Source organism: Fringilla coelebs (assembly GCF_963513975.1).
Source record: "Fringilla coelebs genome assembly, chromosome: 3".
NCBI lineage: Eukaryota > Metazoa > Chordata > Aves > Passeriformes > Fringillidae > Fringilla > Fringilla coelebs.
Window position 1 is genome coordinate 69,083,458 of NC_140030.1, and position 14,536 is coordinate 69,097,993.

Consider the following 14,536-nt stretch of genomic DNA (forward strand, 5'->3'; position numbering starts at 1 on the left):
TTTTTCTCTTACATGACATTCCTTTATTTGTCTTCTAAGTTTGAGACAAATGCCTAGAGCAACAACAAAAACAACAAACCTCGGTCAATTGTTAGACAAAAAGAGACTCAAGCTGAGGGTGTGGGTAAATAGTCACGAATTTTTAAAATATATGCACCATCTCTGAAGAAATCTAACAAAACTTTGGATATTCCACAAGAAGGCACAACCCAGGAACAAAGGAACTTGAATACTCATAACTAAATAGTAGACGGTGTATAAACAGAAGATTACTGTCCACAACAATTTACACAATATTTTTTTTTCTAAAAATACATTTTACACGTATGTATATGTGTATATATTTTAGATATATACTGCTGTGATGTTCTTTTATACATAGGACATATTTAAAAGGGCTAACAAAAGTCTTGCCCTGGATAGCTTTTCTTTTCACAGTTTTACCCAAATTCAGAAAAAGTAAATTTCCTCTGAAGTGGGCAAATTTTACCTGCTTCTATGAACACCCCTCCAAATGCCATGCATTTCTACAGTTCTACATTTGCATCTAAGGATTTAGAATTGTAAGGTGTAATTGCAATTTTGGTACATGTGTTTAAATTAGGAATAACTGCAGTAAGTCACAATGATTTTAAAATGGTGCACTAACATAAAGCATGAAAAAGTTCATTTTAAGTTAGCTTTTCAGGACTGAAGGACCACCAGCCTTTGACCTCTAGAATGCTAGATGTTCACAGTACTACTTTTCAAATACAGATTAAGACTTGGTAGAGAACAGCTATTCTGGAGCACTCATGATAACAGATATCCTTACTCATAAGTAAATTTGCTTCATCCTAGTGTGGATTCACACTCACAGTAAAATTCACACACCCTTCTTTAATTCAAATTATCTTCCAAGATCAGGAAAATCTTTATCCTTAGCAAGCCTTCTGGTCTCAAATTTCATCCACATGGAAACTTCTTATCCTCATTCCTGTTATTGCACGTTTAATGGATCAATTTAGTCAATTTTCACAAAGAGTATGTCAGAAATGTGAGATAATAGAAGTATTACCTCTCCCAATATGTTTCAGAACTCTGAGATTTTGAATCTGAGTTTGGACTGGGCTGGGAGATGAAAGAAGCAAGAGAAGAGTAGAGAAGCTTCTGAAGTAGCTGAAATACATGGGAGGATGATACATTATTCATGCTTTGACACTGTTCTTTGTTTGCTTTGAACTTCTTTTCAGATATGATTTTGGAATATCAAGTATCTCCAGATCACATGTAAAGCAGCACCTTTGTATATCATTCAGCTCAAGCTTTAAGGAGAACTTGCCCCAAGGTCTTCCACACAAGACCTCAAAGTTTCCCTATAGCCCTGTCAAGGTGAGACTGTGAACCACTCTGAAAAGTGACTTGGTAAGTGCTTTAATAGGAATCAGAGGAGCAATGGCCTAACTACTCACCCACGGCCCTAACAAGTAAATAATTCTGTGCTTCGTATCTCTAATTTCGATTTTTTCCATCCAGTGAGAGCTCAGGTTCATTTCTGACACAGGAGGGAGCAAAAGAAGGTAGCAGAGGAGAAAGCACAGTCAGAAATAATTTTTTGCAGAGTTCTGAACCTAAGGTACAGGTTAGTATTTGCCTTATTCAATCATTCATTCTCACTTGAAGCTTGGGTGTACTTTTCCTGTTTTCTACTAGGAAATTAAATATTCTTTCCCATAAAATTCTGTTATCATCTTGCTCTCTTCCAGATCTTAAGTTTCAAGATTATTTGGGTTTATGGACACCCTTCTCATGAAGTATTAGTGTATTTTTATGGTTTTATTATTTTTTTATATTTCTACAGACATATGTCCTGAATAAACTTACAGTGAATTTGGGGGTGACGTATATGTAAATATATGTGTGACATTTGTCATTACTTATGACAATGGCCCAGTAGAGTTCTTGTCAAAGGCTTTGTCTATGCTCTGAGTTAGAAAATGTTACTATAAAATATAGCAGTGAAACAAAAACATCAGATGTGTAACTGTAGTGTTTATGACTCATTATGTCACATCCATGTATCTGTAGAAAGCAAGGTGAATGTATTAACTTATACAAAAAAAAAGAGATTTTAAAAATCAGATTCACATTCAGCACAGTTTTCATCTTAATGAATTTCTCCTTGAGAAATTTGGTTTTCAATGTATTTATTTCACAGATACACTTCTATAATGTAACTGTTACAAGATAAAATCTATTTATGTTTCTTTTATGTGTTTTCTGTTGTTCAGGAAATCAAACAAGTAATTTTTAAGAAGCATATGCTTGTTATCTTTCATTATGGAAAAATGTTCTCTTTTATCTTTGAAATATTGTAGGTCTGGAATAGTTTACTTAGAAGTTTAAATGTTATTCTATTTTTGTGGGTTTGTGCTAATATTATTGTGCATCGTGTAGATAGTTATAATATCAAAGAATAAAAAAGATGAGCCTAAATTTTTTTTTTGTTTTGATCAGCAGAAGTAAATTGACTTTCTTAATAATATAAGAGAAATTTCGGAGATCAGGTACTGCTTAATGTTGCATCAAAACCAAGTTTAATATTATTAAATTTTGATGCATGGTTTTGACCTGCATTTAAAAAAAAAAAAATAGCCTCTGTTGTCCATGATATTTTGTAGACTTCTTCATCTGTCAATCCAAGACAAATATACTTTAAAAAAAAAATCAGAGCTAATTATAATTTTTTTTCAAGAAATACAATTACAGGGAATTATAGAAATCCTTGTATTTCTTCTTTTTGACCATTTGCTCATAACTGTGCTTTATTGGTGTTTTTTATATCTCAAATCTTAATGTTTTTAAACAATTTTCAAGAAGGAGATTGCCATCTATTTGGCAATTGTACTAATACTGACTTTTATAATCCTAAAGATACAATCAAAATTTTAAAAAGCATTTAGTGGACAAAATAAATTTTTTCTTCTTTATGATTAAGCTATACTGATGGGAGTTTTTTAATACTTTTTTAATGTGTTTTTTATAATTTCTGGATCAGTTTTGCTGTATCCCATTACTAGAACTTTTTAAGGAAAGATTAAACCTGCATAGCTGGATTATAGAAAATCCACACTGAAGTATGTCTTGTTCTTCTACACCCAAGATTAATGAGCCATCCTGCCTGATCTCAAGGATATTCACTTTCCTCAGTTCATATCTGTAATTTATTTAAAAAATGAGCAACAGAACTTAGTTCCATCCTTTTGTGGCAATGCATATAATTACTTTATGAAATAAATAAAGATAGGCTATGAATAGCATGGGACAAGAGATGAAATTGAAGAACAGTGGCTAGTTGTGTAAGAGTAAAGATATGGATTCAATGGAAAGTTTTATGCAAGAGTAACCTGAGGATAGAATTTCATTAAATTATGGATCTATTTTAACAGCCATGTGTAAAGGGAGGAGACAGCTGTGCTAAAGTCAAGAATAGGATCAAAACTTTGATTAGTGCTTGCAAAAAGGGAGAAGGCTGCTGCAATGATAGATATACTCAGATGTGTCTCTCTCCCCTTAGAGTAGTCATCATTTTGAAAGAAACTATAAGGAAGCTGATATCCTGAGGTATGATAGAGACCAAGGGAATTGTTACCATAAACCCTTGCTGGTGAAGAAGGCTTTTCTGTAGAGTGAGACCAGCACAGAAATACAAAGAGTGATTATATGGACAAGTTTCCCCTGAGCCAATTTGCAGTATTACACAAGATTATGTGCCTCCTCCGCAGGTTTGCTGATGACAAAGATTTAGGAGGAGGGGGCAGCACCCCAGAGGGCTGTGCAGCTCTCCAGAAGGACCTCGGCAGGGTGGGGAGCTGGGCAGAGAAGAACTGACTGAAATTTATCAGAGGCATGAGCAGGGTCCTGCACCTGGGGAGGAAAAGCCCCAGCGCCAGCACAGGCTGGGGGCTGAGCTGCTGGAAAGCAGCTCTGGGGAGAAGGACCTGGGGGTCCTGGTGGACAACAAGCTGTCCAAGAGCCAGCAGCATCCTTGTGGCCAAGGAGGCCAATGGTGTCCTGGGATGGATTAGGAAAAGCATTGCCAGCAGGTGGAGGGAGGTGATCACACCCCTCTACTCAGCCCTGGTAAGGCACAACTGGAATGCTGGGTCCAGTTCTGGGATCCTCAGTACAAGAGAGACGTGGAATTCTAGGTCCAGAGGAGGACTACAAAAGTAATTAAGGGACTGAAGCATTCCTCTTACAAGGAAAACTTGGAGACTTTGTCATGTTCAGCCTCAAGCAGAGATGACTGAGAAGGGACCTCTTCCATGTCTATCAGTATCTAAAGGGAGGGTGCCAAGAGCCAGGCTCCTCTCAGTGGGGCTGAGCAATAGGACAAGAGGCAAGAGGCAGAAACTGATGCACAAGAAATTCCATCTAAATATGAGAAAGATCTTCTTTACTGTGTTGGTGACCAAGCACTAAAAAAGGCTGTCCAGACAGGTTGTGGAGTCTCCCTCACTGAGATTTTCAAGAGCCACCTGAATGTGGCCCTGTGCCAGGTGCTCTCAGATGCCCCTGCTTGAGCAGGGAAGTCGGACCATAAGACCCACTCTGGTCCCTCCCAATCATACTCAGTCTGGGATTCTGTAATTTCTATGGTCTAATTTTGGAATTCACTTCTGAGTCTGCAATATGTTTAGTGGACCTTGAAGAGAATCTAAACACATATTTGGAAGGAGGATATACAATGGCCTAGCAGCCAACCATATGAGTCCCAGGAAAGCCTGGGAAAAGAAAGACAGGGGATGTGTAACATTTCCTTTTCCTTCCTTAGGTTACTTCAGAGGTAATTTGGGCTTTGTGAACTCTCAATGATATCTCTCCAAATGAGCAAATCCAATGATTTGCTCAAAAAAAGGTTATATTCTTTGGCTTGATGGGTTATTGTCAAAATAACTCTTCCACAGAAGTGCACTGTATCAAACTCCAGAAGTATAAGCCACAAATTACACAAAGCCACTATATTTTGTTGACTGTAGTGTAATTTCTAAAATTTCTCTGTCTTTAGGGCACATAACTTTTACCTCTGATGTGTGCTTGAAGAAGACAGACTCCTACTACTATCATCATAGCTGTCATCCTGACCTAAAATACCTGGAACAATATTTCTGGAACTAATTGCCTTGCCACACTTTATAAAATGCTTGAAAGATGTGTTTTATATTCATAAATATTCCTTTTAATAATAAACTGAAAGCTAATCTGAGTCTTTGAAGGTAAGAAGTAAGTAATGCCATATCCTTTGAGACACATCAGACTTTTCTCATGTCATAAAAGAAATAATTGCCTGGGCTATTCAATTCCAGTAGTCTTTTAATATGCTCACAGCTACAGAATCAGACTGAGATTGATTGTCTTCTTTTGAAACTTGTTAGCATAATATTGATTTTAATGTAGAATTGTTTATATGTGTGTAAAGAATATGTTTTTGTTTTTAATGTTTAATAACAATGTCTTCTTACATTTGCAATAATATTTGTGCTCTGCCAATGAATATTGCAGTGTTTTGCATAAACATTTATTATTCCATGGCTGAAATAGCTGAAAGTAAAAAATAATAAAACCAACCACTGTATATAGGAGTATCTGTTACCCAATTGTTTTTCACAATGATCCATGACTTTTTATTTTCCTGCTGGATAAAGGATCCATGAGGGTATCCTGAAATCTTCTCAAGAAATCACATCAACCTACATTAAATTACAGCTACTGTAGGCCATTTTTGTAAATGTCAGAATAGTCTGTGCTTGTACGTTGAGAGCCTGGAAAGAGGAAACACTCTGCGCCGTGACCTGGAATTGGTATGGGATTTCCTTTTGCCTTCAGAGGCATGGAGGCAGCAGATAAAGGAAAGTAAGCATGAGAGATTATGAGTATTTGATGTTTCTGTGACCCAGGATAATAATGAAGGAATTGGTGGGATACAGGGACTTCTGAGACCAGGCTGACTAGAGGAGAATTTTGAACAATCTTCCCCCTCACAAGCATATCTGCATATATTAATAATGGAGCATGTATATGTTTCAGTAGAAATAGAAAAAATAGTAGGCAAAGGAAATAAGAATATGTTTTAAAATTTGTTTACTTTGCTGTTTTATAAATATTAAACAAAAAAATTGAGGGCTTTTTAAATAACAAAGCCAAACCCACGCATTTAATTAATTTTCCTTATAAGAAGTTGATGTGGCACAATCTTAAGCATTTCAATAACTATTTTCATTATTCCACATACATATTCCACTAAATCACAAATTCTTACTATAAGCACTGCCTAAAATCCCTAGCATTTAGTCCATGATCAGAAATTCACGGTTTTATTTTGGCTTCCCCATTCAACACCTCTCTCATATCTTAACCATCCTCTAAATTCTATTTAGATTTCTAATCTATTAGATTAATTCTGTCAATTATACAATGGGATTTTATGGCACTCATCAGAGCAACTGATGATGGGATTCACACACAGCTCTGTATTTCCCAACATCTATGGGATGTGATGACACTTTTATTCTTGGTGAGGGTTTGGAGCTGAATCACAGACAAATAAAGCACGCTGTCCAAGAAGAGAATCCTTAGCCAACCACCTTGAAAGGTTTATTGTTGGTGTGCATCCTTAATTTTCTGCATTGAGCAAGACACAGCTGACACTTGTTTTGCAGCAAGCACTCTTGATCCAAAGGCAGTGTGACCACCTGACACCTGAACTCTAAATCCTTTGCAGCTCCTTTTTATAGCACAGTCAGCAGTCAGACTCTTGGAAAATGCAGCTGGAAAGCTTAAGAAAGACTATCTCACTATTTGAATTGAGATTTTTCAGGTAATCAGAAGTCTCAAGTTGGCTAGAATTCTCTCTTGCATACAAGTATGCAAATGTGGAATTAACTAGATTCTGACCTGAACTGCGTGCAAGCTGGCCTTAACTTACTGCCTCTGGATAGGGGAGGCTGACAGAATATGCATCAATTGTTTTTCAAAATTGACTGCAGATTTGGGTGACTTTTATCATTATTTGAAGGCTCACATTTCAGTTAGCTCTAGGCACTCGCTCACTTAAAAAAATACGCCTTAAAGTTCCAATAATCTCCAGGCAGCCTTGCTGGAGTTCAGACTAGTAAACACACAGAGGTAGTAGCGCTGTTGAAGTATCACGGCTCAGTCCTGGGGAAAGAGTGAAAAGCTTTGTAATGAAAACACTCTGGAACTCAACCTAAATGCCTGCCTCAGCTCTCTGCAGGGACACAGCTGGTCACACTGACACGGCAACACATTCCACATTCATTTCTGAGTGAACACACCGCTGTGACAGCCTGCAGACACAGATCCTTGAAGGCTGGGTCTGGCAACAGGCACTTTGTTGAGGCTGCTGTTGTCAAATAGTTCAGGTTTGTATGCTGCTGGCTGTGAAATCCCAGCTGGCTTCTGCGGCGCCAGTTCCCAGCTTTATGTGCTGCTATGAAATAATGGATTTTTTCCACAGGAATTTTGCAGATTCACAACTAGTAATAACTTGGCTAGTCCTATGTGATCTACAGATGATATCCATTTACGTGGCACTTTCCCCCTATATTCTTGTTTCATAAAAAACAATTAAAGAATATTCATAAACATAAATTTATTAGTGGTTTACCTCCATTGTAACATTTTTTACTTCTGAAAAACCCCAGTATTCTATTACAATTCAGCTTGTATAAGTCAGGTTAACCTCGGAATTTATGCAGTCACATCAAGAAACAACAAGAAAAAAATCTAGTGAGGTACCAGCAAACCCCAACTGCGGCCCAATAAGATTTGGAACATTTTCTTTTGTGTGTTGTATGGTGCAAATACATAACATTAACAACTGATGAAAGAAATCCAAAGATGATGAATGTCTGAAAAACTTTACTCTGACAGAAGCAGCCAAGAGAAAGCACTCGTGCACCACTAGCACAGGACGCGGGTTTTACTTAGGAGATTTCAGGAGCTCCTGCTCCCAGCATAGAGTTTATAGAGAGGCAAGAAGCAAAGGACATGTAGAAGCAAAAGTAATTCCAAATTAGACACAGTGTCTGGTGAAGCAATGAACCAAGAGACAAACACCCACGCAGACATTTCAGATGGTAAAAGTGCATCTCGGGCTCTATGGAAACGTCCTGTCACGCTGCTAAACCCTGCAGGGATGGGAGAGCTCTGCTGCAGCTCACAGGCAACAGGGTGAGCTCACCACATCCAGCAAGCACGCAGCAATCACTACCCTGAATGTGCACCAGACCACAACTATTTTGCAAACTAATATCTTGAAGAAAATAGTTACTGATTGTAATTGCCCTGCAAAATTACACTCATCATTGGCAGACAATGATTAGCTTTCATTTTGCAGCTTATTTGAAAATTAGTGGCAGACAATGTTTCTTGCTAATTTCCTAGGAGGATGGGGGAACATTTTGCATGACCTCTTGCTATGACGGTCTACGTGAGCCAAGAAAGAGATGTTACACACTTGGTGTTTTATTCATTGCTGAATTTTATATTAGCATTGTCTTTTGGATTTTGAGTATAGATTTTAAACTCCAGGTCTTGGTTTAAAACTAAAAATAAATTACCCCTATTTCTACCTACCATAGGAGCTGCAGTTTGCTAAGCTCCAAATCAGTTCTACACTGACCTGAGATAATGAGATTCTAGTCCAAAACTTTGCTCTATGCAAAACCCAAAAAACAAACCTGGACATGCCATGCTCTCCCCATATGGCTGGTGGATGTTTACTTCAAGTACAGAGGAAAGCTCTCTCACAAATGATAGAATTTCATTAGCAGAGAATAAATAAGGCATTTTTTATTTTCATTAAGTCTCAAATCTCACCCACACATTTTATATAGATCAGCATAGTGCACCCAGATGATTGTGTGGCAATGGCAGATTTTTCTTAACAAAATTTACTGTTCTCTGGGTCATGGACTGATTTTAAATAAAAATGTTCCAAAAAGTAATTTTAAGAATAATAACCTACCTTATCAGAGAACATAGTTTTTGTCTAATAATTCTGCCAGCCATAATCACAGAAATGTCAATTTTTCAAAGTGTTTTGTTTGTGGATTTTCCAATTCTATAACTATTTTTTTTTGGTCCCATACAAAAGTGAGATGTTGAATGAAGTCCTTAGCTCTGCATTTACAGGTGTGGGTGGGGTCAAGCTACATCACCTACATCAGCGACCTGCATCACCTTCATCTCAAACATTTGGTACTTCACTGATCCAATTTACATTAGCATTCGTGTTAAACAAGTAGGAGATTTGCTTCTTTTCACCAATACATTTGGTGGTAATGAACCTATTCTCTTAAAGCACCTCTGGGCACCATCTTAATAGTGCAGGTTTGACTTAATTTTGGGTGATCTGTGGAAAGAAATCCCCACCACAAACCTCATTTTGATTCAATTTTGATGGTAATCTGTTACTCAGCAGGAGCAACAATTGCAGAATTTATCCTATGACAACCCTAATGAAGAAAACCTTATGTACAGGGATTTTTATCTTCACAGAACAGTGAGACAGTTCCATGAGGTCCCTTGATCTCCCCCAGTATTAAGGCACCTCATGTTGCCTTGCAGTGGCTAATGAGCATTTTATAAGTGCAGGTCCACAAGCTCTCTGTGAAGATAGTGTGTTCTAAGGTAAAGTCACAGAATAATGTACTTGTTTTCAAAGTGGCAATCTCCTTCAGTCTCTGGGAGATTTCATATACATTGAAGTGCGCTCTCTGGAGCCGCCAAAACATATTCAGTCATTTTCTGTCTTTCAGATACATAGCTGAGTATAAAAAAAAAATAAAAGATTTACACAAAAGAATGCAAAGCTACTTTGTTTTTAACCCCAACCAGGCTATGTTTGGGATGGGGGAGGGGGAGGGGTTGGTTTTGTTTGCTTGTGTTTTTTGGGGGGGGTTGTATTTTTTTTTTTTTTTTAATCTTACCTATGTTCTATCGCAAATGAATCAAACTGTACATGGCAAAATTGTGAGGCTTAGGGATTTAAACAAAACTTAGGGGTTTAAACCTTTTTCTTCTAAAAAACTATACTATGACAGAACTGCAGATCTAAGCCCTTTAAAAAAAACTTTACTATTTAATAACTCCCTTAATGACTAGTAATTATTTGAAATAGCTAATATCTTTAAAATATTTATCTTGACCTTTTTTTCTTGGCAGAATTTTATTGTGGCAGGATTAGAACATTCTGATGATTCATTCTTATTCATCTGCTGTGGATAATTCAACTGCACCTATTTCCTTCAAAATATTATCTGCACAATTGTATTCATTATTATTTCAGCTGGTGTCACAGGTTTCAAAAGAACTTGCTATTCTGCATATTGCCCATATTATTCTAAGCCTGTTTCTCATCTTGAGAATGAATGATATTTTGAAATCATAAGACCAACAAAAAATGAGCAGAGTCAGTTCTTTAGTTAGATTTTAATTCACTGCACTGCACATTTCCTTTCAGTGTTGTAATAGGCAAAACTGGTTCATTCACTCAGGTGCATTTCATTGGTTTACAAACAGTGAAGTAGAAAAAAGGCAAAGGTAACAGAAAAAACAGCATGAAATGGAATCAGTGAATTGTTTGGTATGGAAGGGACCTCTGATCTGCCAGTCAAAATGTCCTGCGAAGGCAGGGTCACCTGGAGCAGGTGACACAGAAATGCGACCAGGTGGATTTTAAATGTCTCCAGACAAAGAGACTCCATGACATTCCTGGGAAGCCTGTTCTAGTGCTCCACCACCCTCAGAAGTTCTTTCTCATTTTCTTTGGTTTTAGTTTATGACTTTTGCTTCCTGTCTTGTCACTGGGCATCACTGAAAAGAGTTTCGCACCATCCTCTTGAACTCCCCTTTGAGATACTCCTATGCATTAATGAGATTCCCCTCTCAGCCTTCCCTTCTCCAGTCTAAGCAGGCCCAGCTCTCACAGTCTCTCCTCATAAGAGATACTCCAGACGCTCAATCATCTTTGTGGCTTCCACTGGACTCTCTCCAGGAGCTCCTTGTCTTGCACTGAGGAGCCCAGAACGGGACACAGCACTCCAGATGTGGCCTCTGTAGGGTGGAGTAGAGTGGCAGGATCGCGTCCCTCAGCCTGCTGGCCACGCTCTTCCCAAGGCACCCCAGGATACCACTGGCCCTCTTGGCTGCAAGAGCACTGCTGGCTCGTGGGCAGCTTTCACCACCAACACTCCCAGGTCCTTCTTTGCCAAGCTGCTCTCTAGTAGATCCGCCCTCAGCCTGTGCTGGTACTTGGGATTATTCTTCCCAGGTGCAGGACCCTGCCCTGGCCCTTGTATAACCTCATTAGGTTTCTCTCTGCCCAATTCTCCAGCCTATCAAGGTCCCATTGCATGGCAGCACTGACTTTAGGTGTATCAGACACTCTACCCAGTTTCGAATCAGCAGCAAACTTGCTGAGGGTGCATCGTATTCCTTTGCCCAGGTCATGGATAAACAAGTGGAATAAGGCTGGATCCAGTACTGATTTCTGGGGAACGCCTCTGATTACAGGTCTCCGACTGGATTCTACTCTACTGATCATGATCCTCTGAGCTCTGCCATTCAAACTATTCTTGACCCTCCTCACTGTCCCTTCACCTAACCCACATTTCCTGACCTTACCTAAAATAACCAGAGAACACAGAAGTCAGAAAGGTAGCAGCTGGATTTATATGAAAAAATGAGAAATAACATTTGTTGTTCCATCTGAAAGGTATTTAATCTTTTTCTCTTCTACCTCACAACCATATATTTGTAATTTTCTTTTCTCTTCTTGCCTATTTCATTTGCTGTTCTATTCCCCTTGTTTCACCTTCATTCTCTCTCTGGTGGCAATAAACCTCAATGTAATTCCAGGAGCCATCGGTGTCATTACTTCTGTAATTCATACTCTTGCCATTCCTTTGTGCTTCATCATAGCCCCACAGCTATGTAATGAAGGGGTCAGAAAAAATTCCCTAGCATCAGATTCCTTGTCATTCCAGTCTTTCAGGTCTCGGGATTAAGGACTGCTCCACACCAGATCACCAGCTGAAGTCACTCTCTCAATAATATTTACAATTAAGTCAACTGCTGTTGGCTGATCTGTATGAGAAGTGACCCTAGTCTACATCAAATCTCCGGTGTCTGAGGCTACATTTTAGCACCTTAATTACTCCGGATATTGTCAGCCTCACAGCTAGCAAGAAATTAAAATGTCATAGAAACTGAGCTATCTTCCCACCTAAACAGAGAGCTGGTTTGTTTGCCCTTTTCCCACACAGGTACTGAAACACACCTGATGGTAGACTATTTGCCAGCTAAAGACTGGAAAATTCACTGTTCAGTTCAGAGAATACCGGATTTACGATTGAATAATACAATCAGGATTCTGACACACTTTCTTATAAAGGGAAAAATTGTGCTGGTCTTCTGCAAACATCAGTCACTTGAATGTCCAGAATGTTGCCTACATTAATTTTTTTCACGCTTGCTGAATTAATTTTTGAGATTTCAAAGGCTAAAACTTAAGCTCCCTTTTTGTTTGTTTGTTTGTTTGTTTGTTTTAAACCAAGAAATAAGTGTGGGGATGTGCTTGTGCACATTATTTCGGTTCACAGTATCTTTCTGAACTTGAGTTTTTGCCACTGAAATTGGGAATCATGTGTGATTGTTATAGCAGACAAAACAGAACAATGTGACTTTTCCTCTTTGTCTTGCTCTGTAGTGCATGGTATCACATTCCTCTTTAGCAATCAGTGACATTTTATGACTCTAATCTCACCTCATCCTTCCCTGAGGATTTCTGAAAGGATCTAGCCTTTAGATTAATCTTCAGTAATGAACCTAATAAATACTACTAAGGCAAAAAACTGAACCCTTCTTCTTACTCCCTTTTTATCCTAGTAAAAACCCTATTCCTAGCAAAGAAAAATTATGAAATGTAAGAAGGAAACATGATCTAGTGAAAGAATATTTGTTTTAAGCTATTATCCATGATTTAAATCCATGATTTAAATCCATGATTTGTCATACTGGCAGTGCATCTTTTACTATGAAAACAAGATATGGTGACTGCTCTGAAGAACAAAACCACTGTAACTTTTCTTTTATGTTAATTTCAGAGGTGACACATTTAATACAGAAAATATACTCATTAGCAAAGTACCTACTGGCACAGGTGGTGCCCAATGCAGTCTTCATGCTCACCAATTTGAGGGAGCTCAACTTTCAGTGGATAGAAGGCCATGACTTTGTTTTGTCAGAAGTTTTGTCAGTCTTTAGATAATAAATGTGTAAAGAATTTCTGTATTGAAAAAAAGTAGTAACTCACCTTTAACTATGAAAGATGTATATAAGAAATATGGTTGTTAATGGCAGTAAAGTTTAGAAGCTGCATCATGGTTTACCTCTTGCAGAAACAGTAATAGTTTCAACTCCATGTGGTGTTAGAAATCTGACTTGTTAAAAGTAATATTCCATGAAACAGGAAGAAGAAAGCATTTTTCTGAATCAGGTTTTCTTTTTTTTTTCTTCAAGTTTACAAAGCTAAAGCACATATACTCTTTAAATTCTGAATCATAACTCAGAGGAGTTTACTTTGATAGAGTTTCTGTTTCTAGATAGTGCAAATACTCATTGCTGCAAAAACCCAGTTTTTCTACAACAGGAAAAAAACTTCAATAGTCTGCTGATTCATACACCCTCCTAAGAGGTGATAGATACCAAAGTCTCTATCTTTTTCAAAGACTTCTCTGACCACTCTCATACAGATGTCAGTGGTAGCAAACAATGCAATTAATTTTTTTGTACATACCCCAAACTTATGTTTTAGGCATGCTCTTAAAATAACTCCAGGACTCTCCTGTTCAGAGAATGCCTATTCTTGAAATGCCAGCCTGAGTGTAAAATGCACCCCCAAGCTCTCCAGTGTTATCTCAACTATAGCAAGCGGGAGGGGCACATAAAAAACAAAACAAAACAAAACAAAACAAAACAAAACAAAACAAAACAAAACAAAACAAAACAAAACAAAACAAAACAAAACAAAACAAAACAAAACAAAACAAAACAAAACAAAACAGTTCTCACAGCCTTCAAATCTAGGCATTGACGAAGCATCTGAGAGGGAAATTTTCTGCCCTACTGCTGAAATTTTCCTCTCATATACTGCTTCCTAAATGAAGCAAAATCTCACATTTGAACCTGATCCTATGTGACCATCTAGTAGGTCACAGATGCATTTTTCATGAAGTAAGACAGAAACACAACAGTAATTGTATTTCTGAACTTCTTGTGGGAAACAAGCTATTGTTTTGTGCTGTGAGCATAATTCATTCACCAAGACATATTTCTTTGTCTTAATGACTGTTGATTATTTATCCCTCCTAATAAGAAATAAAGTTGCTTTTCAAAGCTATAACTGAAAGGCCAAGGGCAAAAGGGCAATTGACATTTCTATGATATTTTCTTTTATTCTAGAAATAAA